We start from the raw sequence: 12,065 nt of genomic DNA on the forward strand, positions 1-12,065 counted from the left end.
ATGTTTTTCAAGAAATAATATGCATAACTTATGTGGGCATGGCTGAGCTAGGTGTGATAGAGGAATGAATGCAGAGGATGATGGAAAGAGCTTTTAGGACCTTTCCTTCTAAAAATTAATTAGCCATGCTTATCAAAATGTAAGAACTGCAATCAAAGGGACTGAACAAAGACTAAGCAGGCATGCTGCACTGTGCCCACTCTCTTCAACAGTGTTCTTTTACCTGTGAGACCAGATACTTCAACCTCCTGAATTGTGCTTCTTTGTCCTGAAACATCAAATTTTTTGCATTAATTTCAGTGGACATTTCAGCTGTCTCTATAGTTTGTCTTTCTCCTTTTCTTTCTTGCTTTTTCTTTGTGAGCAAACTCTCAAGACATTTCTGTTTCTGAGCTTGAGAATTATGCTTCTGAGCTATTCAAAAGACCCACATCACTGCAAATTTACCCTTGTTCTGAAAAATGACAGATTTTATAAATCAAATACAATACAGGGGGAAAAAACCTGACCATGTAGAGTAAGAAATACGAATGCTGCTCTATTATAATAATTAGGATAAATATTTTCTTACTTCTTACTAATTTTTCTTGGGAACTTTTATACTCTAACCTTAGAGCTGCACATACTAGTAATTTTCTATTTAGATCAGACATAAAAAGACTTTGTGTTACAATTTTACCCATCAGAATATCTTCGACAAACAAGTATAATTATGTTATACATCATAAGTATAAATTGCTTAACACAATGCCTAGCCCAAGATAAGGTCTATATAAATGTTACCTCTTTTTGGGGTTACATACTCACAAATACATATATCCAGAGCTTCAAAGTATGTCAGAATTATCTGGAGAACTTTTCCAGTAAAACAGAAGTGGTAAAATTAAGTGACATATGTTATATGATATTTTCATATAACGATAATTACTAGACATATGGTAAGAACTACCCTGCTATTAAAAATTGATTTAAAAAAATTGACTTGCTTCTTTCATTTTGATGTGAAGAGCCATTCTCAAAGAAATAGGGTTGATTTTAAAGACTCATAAGACATTACTTATAAGATATTATTACTACAACTATGTGGTTAGATATGGATAGTACTTTAAGCCATTAAATAGATGTACTGATCAGTTCAACTAATTAGTGTTTAAAACCCCTAACATTCCATGAAGGCTCCTCATTCAGTTTGCATCAAAATACAAAGTACAACAAGTTATAAGTATAAAATCTCATTGTTGTCCTTCATATTCAAAGAAGACCAAATGGCATCACTCTGTTGAAGTCAATGTACAGTGTGTCCAACTGTGGCTGATCAGACCAATAGGATTTCTGAAATAGCCAAAATGAACAAGTGTGGAATGGAGATGTGGTTCTCATTTTTAAAAATTTCATTATTTCAAGGTTACACACCAATATAACTTTAAATAATTGTTTAAATAATTGTTTTCTGATATCTTGGGATCCATGTTCTCTCCCTCCCCACCTTTTGACCCTTCCCAAGATGTATGATAAAATGATATCATTTGGACATGTATTATCATCCAAATCATATTTCCATGCTCATCATATTGTGAAAGAGGATACATGCCACTTATAATAAATACAAATTCATGAAGGAAATCAAATAAAGAATAATATGCATCAATCTTTATTCAGACTCTCAGTTTCTGCTTTAGCGATGATCTCACATTTCTTTTGAATTCCTCAATTTTGCTTGGCTCAGAGAGCACAGAAATTCCAAGTTGGATGGTCCTTTGCCAGTGTTTCCCATGTCTCACAATTGCTACCAAAGTTTGTCAGAGAGACTTTTAGAGTGTTCTTGTATCTCTTCTTCTGACCTCCACGTAAGCATTTACCTTCTTTGAGCTTTCTATCCATAAAATATTCTTTTAGTCGGAGCATGTGTTTGACATTTGAACAGCATGGCCAGCTCATCAGAATTGCACTCTGTGAAGTAGTTTGAAGGTTCAGCAGTTCTTGAGAAAGGACTTCAGTGTCTAGTACCTTATCTTGCCAGGTGATCTCAGCATCTTCCTAAAACTATTCAAATAGAAGTGTTTCAGTTTCTTGGCAATGGAACGTAAACTGTCCATGATTCACAAGTATACAACGATGAGGTCAGCAAAACAACACTGTAGACCTTCAGTTTGGTGGGCAGCAAAATAGCTCTTCTAAACTACACTTTTCTTTTCTTTGGAGACACCCAAACAACTCAGCTAGCTTATGGCAAGCTTATCATCTACATTTGCATCCTTAAGAAATAATGTCAAGGGAAATGAACTTTTTGAGCATCATTCAGAAGTTCTCCATTTGCTCTAAGTGATAGGTTTTTTGTATGATGTTATGGGGCAGGTTGAAGAAGAAGTTCTTTTTTTTTTGGTGTTAACTGTCAAGTCAAAAATAGCAGAAGTGGTTGTGCTTAGACAAGAGGTTGCATTGAGTACATAATCATTTGCAAAAAAAAAATATGCATCAATTCTCCCCTCACTTTAATCTTGGTTTGTATTTTTTCATTGAATAGTTTACTGTCATTACAATAGTTGATTTTAATGCCAGTTTTGAACTCTTTGAATGTATCTAATAACATGAATTAAAACATTGTACTAAAAACATGGAAGCAGCCACACAGTCCTGTTTCATTCCCTTGGTGAAAGAGAGAGAGGATCAAAAATACAACATAAGCAGCTTATTTTAAGCCCCACAGTCTTTCTGTACTCTACCATGATCAGACCAGATTCTGAATTTTGTGTTTTATTCCAGGTTCAATTTCAGAAAAGAGACTGATAATTTGAGGCAAGATAGTAAAGTACATTAAGGTCTTGTAGTCAAGAAGATCTTTTTCAAGTCCTTTGACAATGGAGAAGTTGTATAACTTTTAGTGTTGGAACTGAAGTCCTAAGACCAGTAGGAGAATTTGCTGCTAAGTGTTTTACAACACCTTTACAAATTTTGGGGGAAATGTATGCACTAGACATTTTAAAGTTTAATGTATATTATTAATATTTCTTTTTAACTTTCTTAAAAGTAGACAATCAATAAAACAATAAATTAAGCCCCAATTTTTAGATTTGCTGATATCTGAGGAATAGATGCTCACACTGAAAATTTAACAATCAACCCTCAGTAATCCATTTGAGCTGGGTCCAGTACATGTCTGGTTGTAAGTTACAAAAGAGTTGCTGTTTTGCATCAGTGGCAGGAGTTTCAATACTGTGAACTCTCCATATACATGAAATAGCAGAGTGGTATGAAATCTAGAAATTCAGAGTATACAGGGAAAGACAAGAAGGTTGGTAATGGGGCTTGAATATAGCACATATTAGAATTAATTGAAAACACTTGATAGAGATTTAGCTTAGAGAACAGGGAATTTTGTTCACATGAGGATTATTTTCAAATATATAAGAGCTATTATCAGCAAAAGGATTTATACTGTGTGGCCCCTTAGGACATACATAGAGATAATGGGTACAAATTTGAAACCGGGAAACCCAGTCTTGATGTTCAGGGAAAAAACAAATAATACTTCATAACAATTAGAGTTATCCAAAGTTGTCTCCTTCTGTAGTTTATTCCCCTTCACAGTAGATATTTAAGCAGAGGTTGAAAGTCCTCTTAAAAGTATTCCATTTTCCAGCTCAGGTAGGCCTAAATGGCCTTTGAAATTCAAGAAAATAGACCATCCCAGTCAAGTGGGGAGGCATATTGGGAAATTCCTAGGAAAAGGTGGGATTGGAGGAAGAACGTAGACTTGGGTCATAGTTATGAGACTATTGGAAAAAGTGAGAAATGAAGAAACATCAGTATTCTCATTTGTCTACAAGTGTTGACACTCTGGGGAACAGCACCTTACACTCTGGCTTAGTCTTGTCTTTCTTATTGGATATTATGAAACCATTAATTATGTAAATACCTCAGAAAATATATACTTAGATGAATCCCATTATGAAATACATATTTTCATTAGAAACATTATAATATTTTTTAATCCCTGGATATCATTAGAAAAAAATGTCACCCTTCCTAATGTAGCAAAAACATTTATTTCGTACTGGAGTGTCAAAATTCCAATCTTATGGTAGTTTTTTTTTTCTTGAAGTGACACCATCATTGTTAGCATGAAACAAATACATATTTCCTTTCAACCTTTTTAATTTCCAAGGGACATTCTTTAAAAGGAAAGCCACCTATACAATTTATTCTATACTGCTGTCAGGACTATAATTGCTACTAAATTTTTAACAAGTGGTAATATGTGAAATGACATATATATATATATATATATATATATACATGCATGTGGATCACATGAGGGAATAGAAAAAATACATATACTTGTTTTGAGAAATAGGAAAACTTTGAGTGGTTTTGCTTCTCTCTTTAAAAATAAATATCATTAAATAAACTAGGATTATCAAAGGAAATTCTTAAAAAATAACAAGTGATAACATGAATTGACATATTTAATGATATGTTTTAAGTGCTATCAATATCAATCTTACATTTTTGTCAATTCATTGGGGAGAAAAGGAGTATAGGGCAAACTAATTTTTAAAAATTTGGAAATTTGAGGTTAAGATGGAAAAGTTATTTCTTCTGCACTAAGTATAATTTAAAAAGGAATGTGTGATGAATAATATTTCCCCTCAACACAATTAAGACTATGCATCTTAGATCATAGATTGTTGACCTCAAGAATCTAAACTCTGGTATCGCTTCTGATTTATAAGACAATCATTTTGCCTTCTCTTAAAGGTTTTGGTATAGTATAATTTATTCTTCCATGAGTTTATTATAAATCCATACTATGGAATTTCCTACTTTGATTAGCTGAAATTCTACATAACCTTACTAATATTGTGAGAAATTTAGAAATTAAATCATCCAATATTAGAAGTTCAAAATATGGCTCTTAAATGAAACTTTATAATTTATAACGGAATATGGGGAAACCCCTGACAACATAATAACAAGTAATAAAAAAATAAAAAAAATTCAAAATATTTGTTGCTTATTCACACATTCTAATAGCAGACTCTACTGATTTTTTTTATTTGATTGGTTAAAGTGCCCTGTTATTTGTAGGTATAGCTAATCTGGAATATTTGTATATTTGCATCATGTACATGTAGCCTATAAAGTATTCTTTTCAAGAATATACTGATAGAACTGTTATTTCATTAGACAGAATAATCCAGAAGTTCAGAAATGTTTTCCATGCTTTCTTGTCTTGTGCATCTTTTTTCTGTGTCTTGTCCATAGAAATTCCACCCAACATGATGGGGACCTTATTTTCATTCTTCAACTAGCATGTTTCTATCAATGTATAACTTGGGTTATCCATATGTTGTCACTTATTCTCATTAAAATAACCAACTCACACCAATTTCTGTAAGTACCTGTCCAGGATAATGTCTTTTATTCCACTTACTCTGCATGTCATAATTGATCACTTTCTGAAGCCTATTTTTTCCCCATCCACCATGTGTCTTTCCTTTGATTTTTGGATTATTTGTTGTTTATATTCTCTCAGATTTATGTTGTTCTGTGATTTGTAGTGTAAGATTAAAATTAATATACAATAACTCCAAGTATTATATTTTATAATATTTATTAATAATCACATGAAGGAGAAGAAATAGAAAGAGAAGAGTAAAGTCTGAGAAAAGCCAGCTTTCCCAGGCATGTTTGCTGTAAAAGAGAGCAAAAAAGGCAAGGTTACAGACTCTTCTCCAAAATGTAAGGACTTAACATAAGGACTAAAAGGGGATTCTGGGAAATGGAGCTCTGAGGTGCAAAATTCTAATTACACAGTAGGCATATGAAGTTACGAAGAAAATATTTATGCTAATATTGATTAATATATAGACTCTTTTACCATTGCATCAACTAATAATTTGGTATTATTATAAATACTTAGCTTTTTCACAAATGTAATTCAGTATATTTTTTTCCTACTCAGTTCTCACCTTACCTCACTATTTGTGTGCAGCACCTATGCAAAAATGTATAAGCATCAACTGATTAAATTGATTAGATATCTAATCAGCTACCTACTATGATATTTTTAACTCACTTTATTTACAATTATCTTTTTCTCATAGCTATGGATATTACTGATATTACTGAGGGGGATTTGTATTGTTAAAAGGATGGATTAAATTATTACAAAGTTATAGGTAAATCTGATCATTTTAATAACTCCATGGACTATGGTACATCTTTCTTTAGTTTTTGTTTGCATAAGACATAGATCTAGAGCTAGAAAACACCTCAGATAACTGTCAATTCTAGTCTAGTGAATTTTTTATTTAAGAACTGAATTTCAGGGAGAATTGATGTATTTAAGCTCATATAGATCATAAGCACAAAAGACATAATTTAAATCTAGGTCTTCTGACTACAGAACTAACAGTCTTTTGATGGTATTAAATTCTCTCTAATCATATATAATACTTTAAAATTTCTCAGTTGAGCAAGTCAATAAAGTCCTAGTATGTCAGGGACTATTAAATCTGCAGATATACATATAAAGAAATGAAGTCAATTCCTGACCTCTAGAAGTTTATATTCCAATCGAGGAAGATAAGATACAAAAAGTCTGGAAAAGAGAAAATAATATGAAGCTACCCAGTGTGGAGGCATGATTCTGAAGTCAGGAAACTCAGATGTTCAGCCAGAAGGGGAATGAAGGGTTAATGGCCAAATTCCCTCTACAAAATGTAGGCCCTCTGAGAAACTCACTGAAGGGAAAAAGGGCACAAATGTCTCTATCTTATACCATTTGTGATTCAAGATTCTTAATTGGTAGCCCTGTCTCAAGCCTCTTTGTTTTCTAGTCCATCCTACATGGAGTTGTACAAGTGATATTCTTAAATTACAGGTCTGACCATATCACTCCTATATTCAATAAGTTGTAGTGCCTCCCTCTTATTTCTAGGATCAAATATGAATTCTTTTTTGTGATACTTAACTTTACAAATATCATAAATTATTCTTCTTTCTGGACTCTATATTCCAACCAATGTGGTCTTCTTGGTGTTCCTCACACAAAATATATTTTTTCTTTTATCCCTATGACTCTGCATAGTGTAAGAGTTAAAATAGTTGAAGATTTAAATTGTAGTAGATATAAGAGTGGATGAGTAAATTGTGACCGCAGAAAATATGTTTTCACTACAGTGTCTTGTTTCAAATCAAATATAAGGTGGTCTCCAGGGAAAGATTCCCAATTATGAATATACCCAAGTCAACTGGGTTTTATAGAGAATTTAATTAATAATACAATGAGGAATTAAAGAAATAGAGAAAGAGTAAGAAAGGAATAAGTATGAAGGGCCTTAAGCCAACATGGTCTAGACCTGAGTCTTAAGAGAGAGATCAGTCAGTCCTTAATCACTCACCACAAGATCTGTCCAAGCAAGAATATAGACACCAGTTCAGTCAGCCATCCTTCTCCAGAGAGGGATTCTTCTGACTGTCCTCAAGAGACTGTCCCAAGAGCCTGTTTCCAGAGCTCTCTCCCAACAACCTCCTTAGAGATTGTTCTTTTTTCTTTTTAAGAGCCTGTCATCTCCTTATATAGGGAATTTTCTCCTATGTCACCTCCCCTAAGTTCTTCCATCTACCAATCACAGTAGACATTTTTCAAAGGACAGACCATTCTTAGTTCATACCTAAGAATTTGTAAATTTTTGAGTAATTCACACCAGGAAAGCTCTGAGTAAGTTTCTCAGCTCTTTGTTCCTTGTAAATTCACAAGTTGCTTGACCTTTATAGGTACTTATCTTAAGAACTTTTTGCCTTATTATAAGTATGGGTTTAAGTACTTTCATTGTTCAGAAAAGAGTTCACAACTTTATCTTCCCCTAGGGCAGACTTAAGTAGGTGAAGTAGAGTTCTCACATTCCTGATCTAAGTAGAGTTCACTGCCCAAATGGGGAATGGTCTTAATCCAATCTTATGAAATAGGGTCTGGGAATTTTTAAGGTTCACAATAGGTTATTCCTCTTGCCAAGAATGCATCTCTTTTTGACCTCTTCATTTTAAAATACCTAATTTCCTTCAAAACTCATCTTAGATTTCAAATGCCTTCTTGAGACTTTTCTAATTACTATAGCTGCTAATGCTTCTCCTCGTAAGCTAATTTGAATTTATTTTTATACCTTTAATATGTACTTGGATGTAGATATATTGTCTACCCTGATTAAAATAAGCTCCTTAAGGACAAGGGATATTTTATTTTTGTCTTTATAACACCAGTGACTAACTCGTTATAGGCACTCAAAGTTGGTTGATTTATTAATTGTTGTTACAAAGTCTCAGAGGGTCACAGAACAAAGTTGGCATTATGATTATATCCATCTTACTCATAATACTTTAATCCAAATAAAGGAGATAACTTATCTGACTAATATGTTACATTTTATCATACTGTATCAAGGAATTAAAGCATCAATTAAAATAAACAGTAGGATGATATATCTAACACCTTTTGGTTTCCTATGTATGAAGTCATAAAAATTTGATATGAAATAAAAAAAAATTCTTTGAATGCCTCCTTGATCTCTTACCATGTTTTAATCATGTATAACTTTGAAGCATGCAAAACCCATTTTTATCAATACTTCATGAAGATGGGAAAGGAAGCAAAGTGGCTCATAATTACTGATATCACTTCATGTATATTTTTTCTCCCTTCCCTAAAGTGCCAAAGGTCATTGACACAAAAGCCCTATTCTTGTTTTTTATCATCAAACAGAGGTGCCACTTAGTTCCTGAAAGCTATGTCAGCATAGTCAGGTTTGTTCGAAAAGTATCAGCTGGAAGCCAATCTTTGTAGACTGGGCTCTGTGTTTCTTGTTGGAAGACAATGCTAAGTCTTTATTGATTGATTGTTTGTCACCAGAAAATAGACCATCAAATGGTGATTTCAATATGTGTTCTATGTGATCCATGACACAGACAAAAACAACAGTTAACATAATATGCAGTATTATTATAAACAAAATGAAGTCTGTAGGGAGAAGTAGATTCATCTAAAAACCATTCCTCATTGTTTTACATGTTTGAAGATCTAAATTATTTTTATACTTTGGATGGTAAAAATATTCAAAGATCCTTTGTTATCTCAAAAATTATTGGGGCAGTGCCATAAAACACATAAAACATAAGCTATATGGTTTAGAGGATAGAGTCAAGCCAATAAACTGGAATTCCTGGATTCAAATCTTACATCAGATACATCTTAGCTGTATGTCCCTAGGCATCTGACTTAAGTCCACTTGCCTAGCCCTTACTACTCTTCTGCCTTGGAACTGATATTCAGTATCAAGTTTAAGTCAGAAGGTAAGAGTTTAAAAGAATTTATTCAGAACTAAAATAAAATATAGCACTTGTCTCTTATTGATTACATTTTAATATGACTACTTTATTTTCTGAACAATATTAACTGTCTGATGAATGGATGCCTTTTGCTTTTTGCCTTTTAACTACAGTGCATTTTCTATCTAACTCTGTCAACATTCTAGACACCAACATCTCCATGACTCCGCCATTGCCATTTGAACTCAGGTAAGTAAGAAATACTTGCCTTGTATGAGTATCAGTAGGATACTTGACTTGGATGCCATGACATCTCTATTTCCATGCCATTGTGTGCACTATAATGAGTTGTATAAAATGGCACAACAGCATAGAATGCTTACTTTTTTCATCAATTCATTCTTATAAAAGCTGAGATATGCCATAAAACACAATTACAGTTCCTTTAAAAAAAGAATAAAAAATGAATGCAATTTGAAAAACATACCATTGCACAGTAAGTTTCACTGAAACTGAATTTTCAGTTCTTGACTTTTGAATAGTCTATTGTACTCTAAACGAGCTTAGGAAAAATAAAACAAAAAAAATTTCCATGGTTTCTTGCAAATAAGATGACTACAATGCATATTCCTGAAAGGCATCCTGAAGGTTTCATTTGCTTAGTTAGTTCTTGACCTGTAATAAATTTCTTTCTTCCTTTTGCATAGGCTGCTGTCATCATTGCCAAAATAAGTCAACAGTTATTTCAATCTATACCTCTCTAGATAGTTTGAATGTCTTGAAAGATGCTTCTCTGAGCTTGAATTTCTGATATTGAGAAGAGCTCTCAAATTTAGGCTATAAGTGAAAAGAAAAAAAAATAGAACCTTTAAAATTTTATGATTAATTCATGTAAGGTGTTTTTTTAAACAATAATTTAGAGTGACCATTGAAGATTCAGCCAGCCACACACGCAACATGTCCATCACAAGGGCTTGGGGGGAGCTTCCCAGGATGGGCTGCTCTGTTGCATGCTGTCATGGACCACTCTGCACCTTTGCAAGGCCAAAATTTCTAAGTCAGCACCTTATTGGGAAGGAACAGCTGTTATTAATTGAGAATTTAAAGAGCTCACATTAACCAATTATCAATGGAAAATTGGTTTTCTTCTATCCTCTTAGCTATACTTTTGTGTGTCTAACATAAATGATAAGTTTTGATGATTGAATTGAAGAATTTGGAGCTATAAATACTGAAGTGGTTGCATGCTCCATCAATGTACAGTTTAGTTTTTGCCAGTCTTGGGTCAATGAAAATTCCCCTTATTCGAGATTTGACCCAACAAATTCCAAAGGATTATGGAATTTATTTGGAAAAGGCCTTTTCATTATTGATGATAAAATTATCCTATGACAGATTAATGATGAATGACCTTTCTCTTGGCCAGCCAACTGAAGAAACATTTAGTCCAAGCATTCCAGTACATCGATAAACATGGAGAACTGTTTTCTTCTAGTTGGTAACCTAGTAATTTCCAAATTGAGCTAGAAAATGGAAGTATTTTGATTAAAAAAAAACAATTTAAATGTTTGCTCAGGTAATGTCTAGTTCAAACAATATGAATACGATTTTAGTGATTTTGATAACAAAAACCATAAAAAAATAAAATTCTGTTTTAAGTCAATTTTCTCCATTTTAAATTATTTCATGCCTACTTTGAAGAAGGAAATACTTCATATCTAATTAGTTAGCCTATGAAATTTTACAAGTGATTAAATGTCATAAATACACTACATAACCCTATCAAAAGCTCATTAAGTGATTAAAAACAGTAACCAATTTTTGTTTCTCCTTTTATCATAGTAATTATGACATAATAAAATGTAAAAGCAAATTTACATAATTCAAAATGGACCTTTTGGAGAGTCATAACAATTGTGACACGGAATTATGCTAGGTATCCTGTGCACTATTGTGATGCTGTTGTTTCTTAGAATAGGATTACCCCATGCCCACCCTCAACCCACAGTACCAGAATAGTGATGAAACTGGGACCTTCCATTTTTCATTGCCATCTCAACAAGCATTTATTTTCTACTATGTGCCAGGCACAGTGCTAATCACATGGGATACAAAGAAAGACAATATACACTCCTCGCTCTCAAGAAATTCAGTAGAATGATGTCATAAGAAGCTTTTGAAATTGCATGGGAAAATTATTAGCTAAATCTTTGGGAATGGTTCAATTACTAGGGATGTCCACTTTCCTCATCTTTCACCAGTGGTTTCTCTGAGCACTCTGGCAATAAGAAGTCTGGGCTACGTATTGTTTATATACAATGAGGACTGATGCTATTGAAATTTAGAGGCATAACAATTTTTAAAAGCTTTTAAAAGAGTACAGTTTTCAAATTTTTGCATTTACATGTTGACAGCACTTTCACTCCTTCAACCGAGTGAAAACAACGAAGCTTAGCACCCAGTTAGCAAGAATAATTTAACTAGGAAGCTACCAGATGGTATGCTTTCACCCCTGAGGTGCTGACATACCAGTCCCGACATGCTTTGCTTTGCTCCCCCAGAGTTGTTCAATATACTCCCCAGCTTTGACCTCAAAGTATTCAGGGGTTTCTAAAAGGCTAGTATTCTGACATATTTCCCCAGTTTCTGGTTTACTGTGCTTTATTACTACACTCAGTTAATGTTATCTTACATTTTTGGGGTATTTTTGCATATAAATAACGATGTTAATTTAAGAG

At 33.1% G+C, this 12,065-nt stretch overlaps 1 pseudogene; it reads left to right on the forward strand.

Annotated features, from left to right (window-relative positions):
* The first annotated feature begins 3,655 nt into the window (after positions 1 to 3,655).
* On the forward strand, positions 3,656 to 10,829 carry LOC100617024 (peroxiredoxin-4-like; annotated as a pseudogene).
* Positions 10,830 to 12,065: the final 1,236 nt, after the last annotated feature.

The sequence above is a fragment of the Monodelphis domestica genome, chromosome 3, assembly GCF_027887165.1.
Source record: "Monodelphis domestica isolate mMonDom1 chromosome 3, mMonDom1.pri, whole genome shotgun sequence".
Taxonomy (NCBI): Eukaryota; Metazoa; Chordata; class Mammalia; order Didelphimorphia; family Didelphidae; genus Monodelphis; species Monodelphis domestica.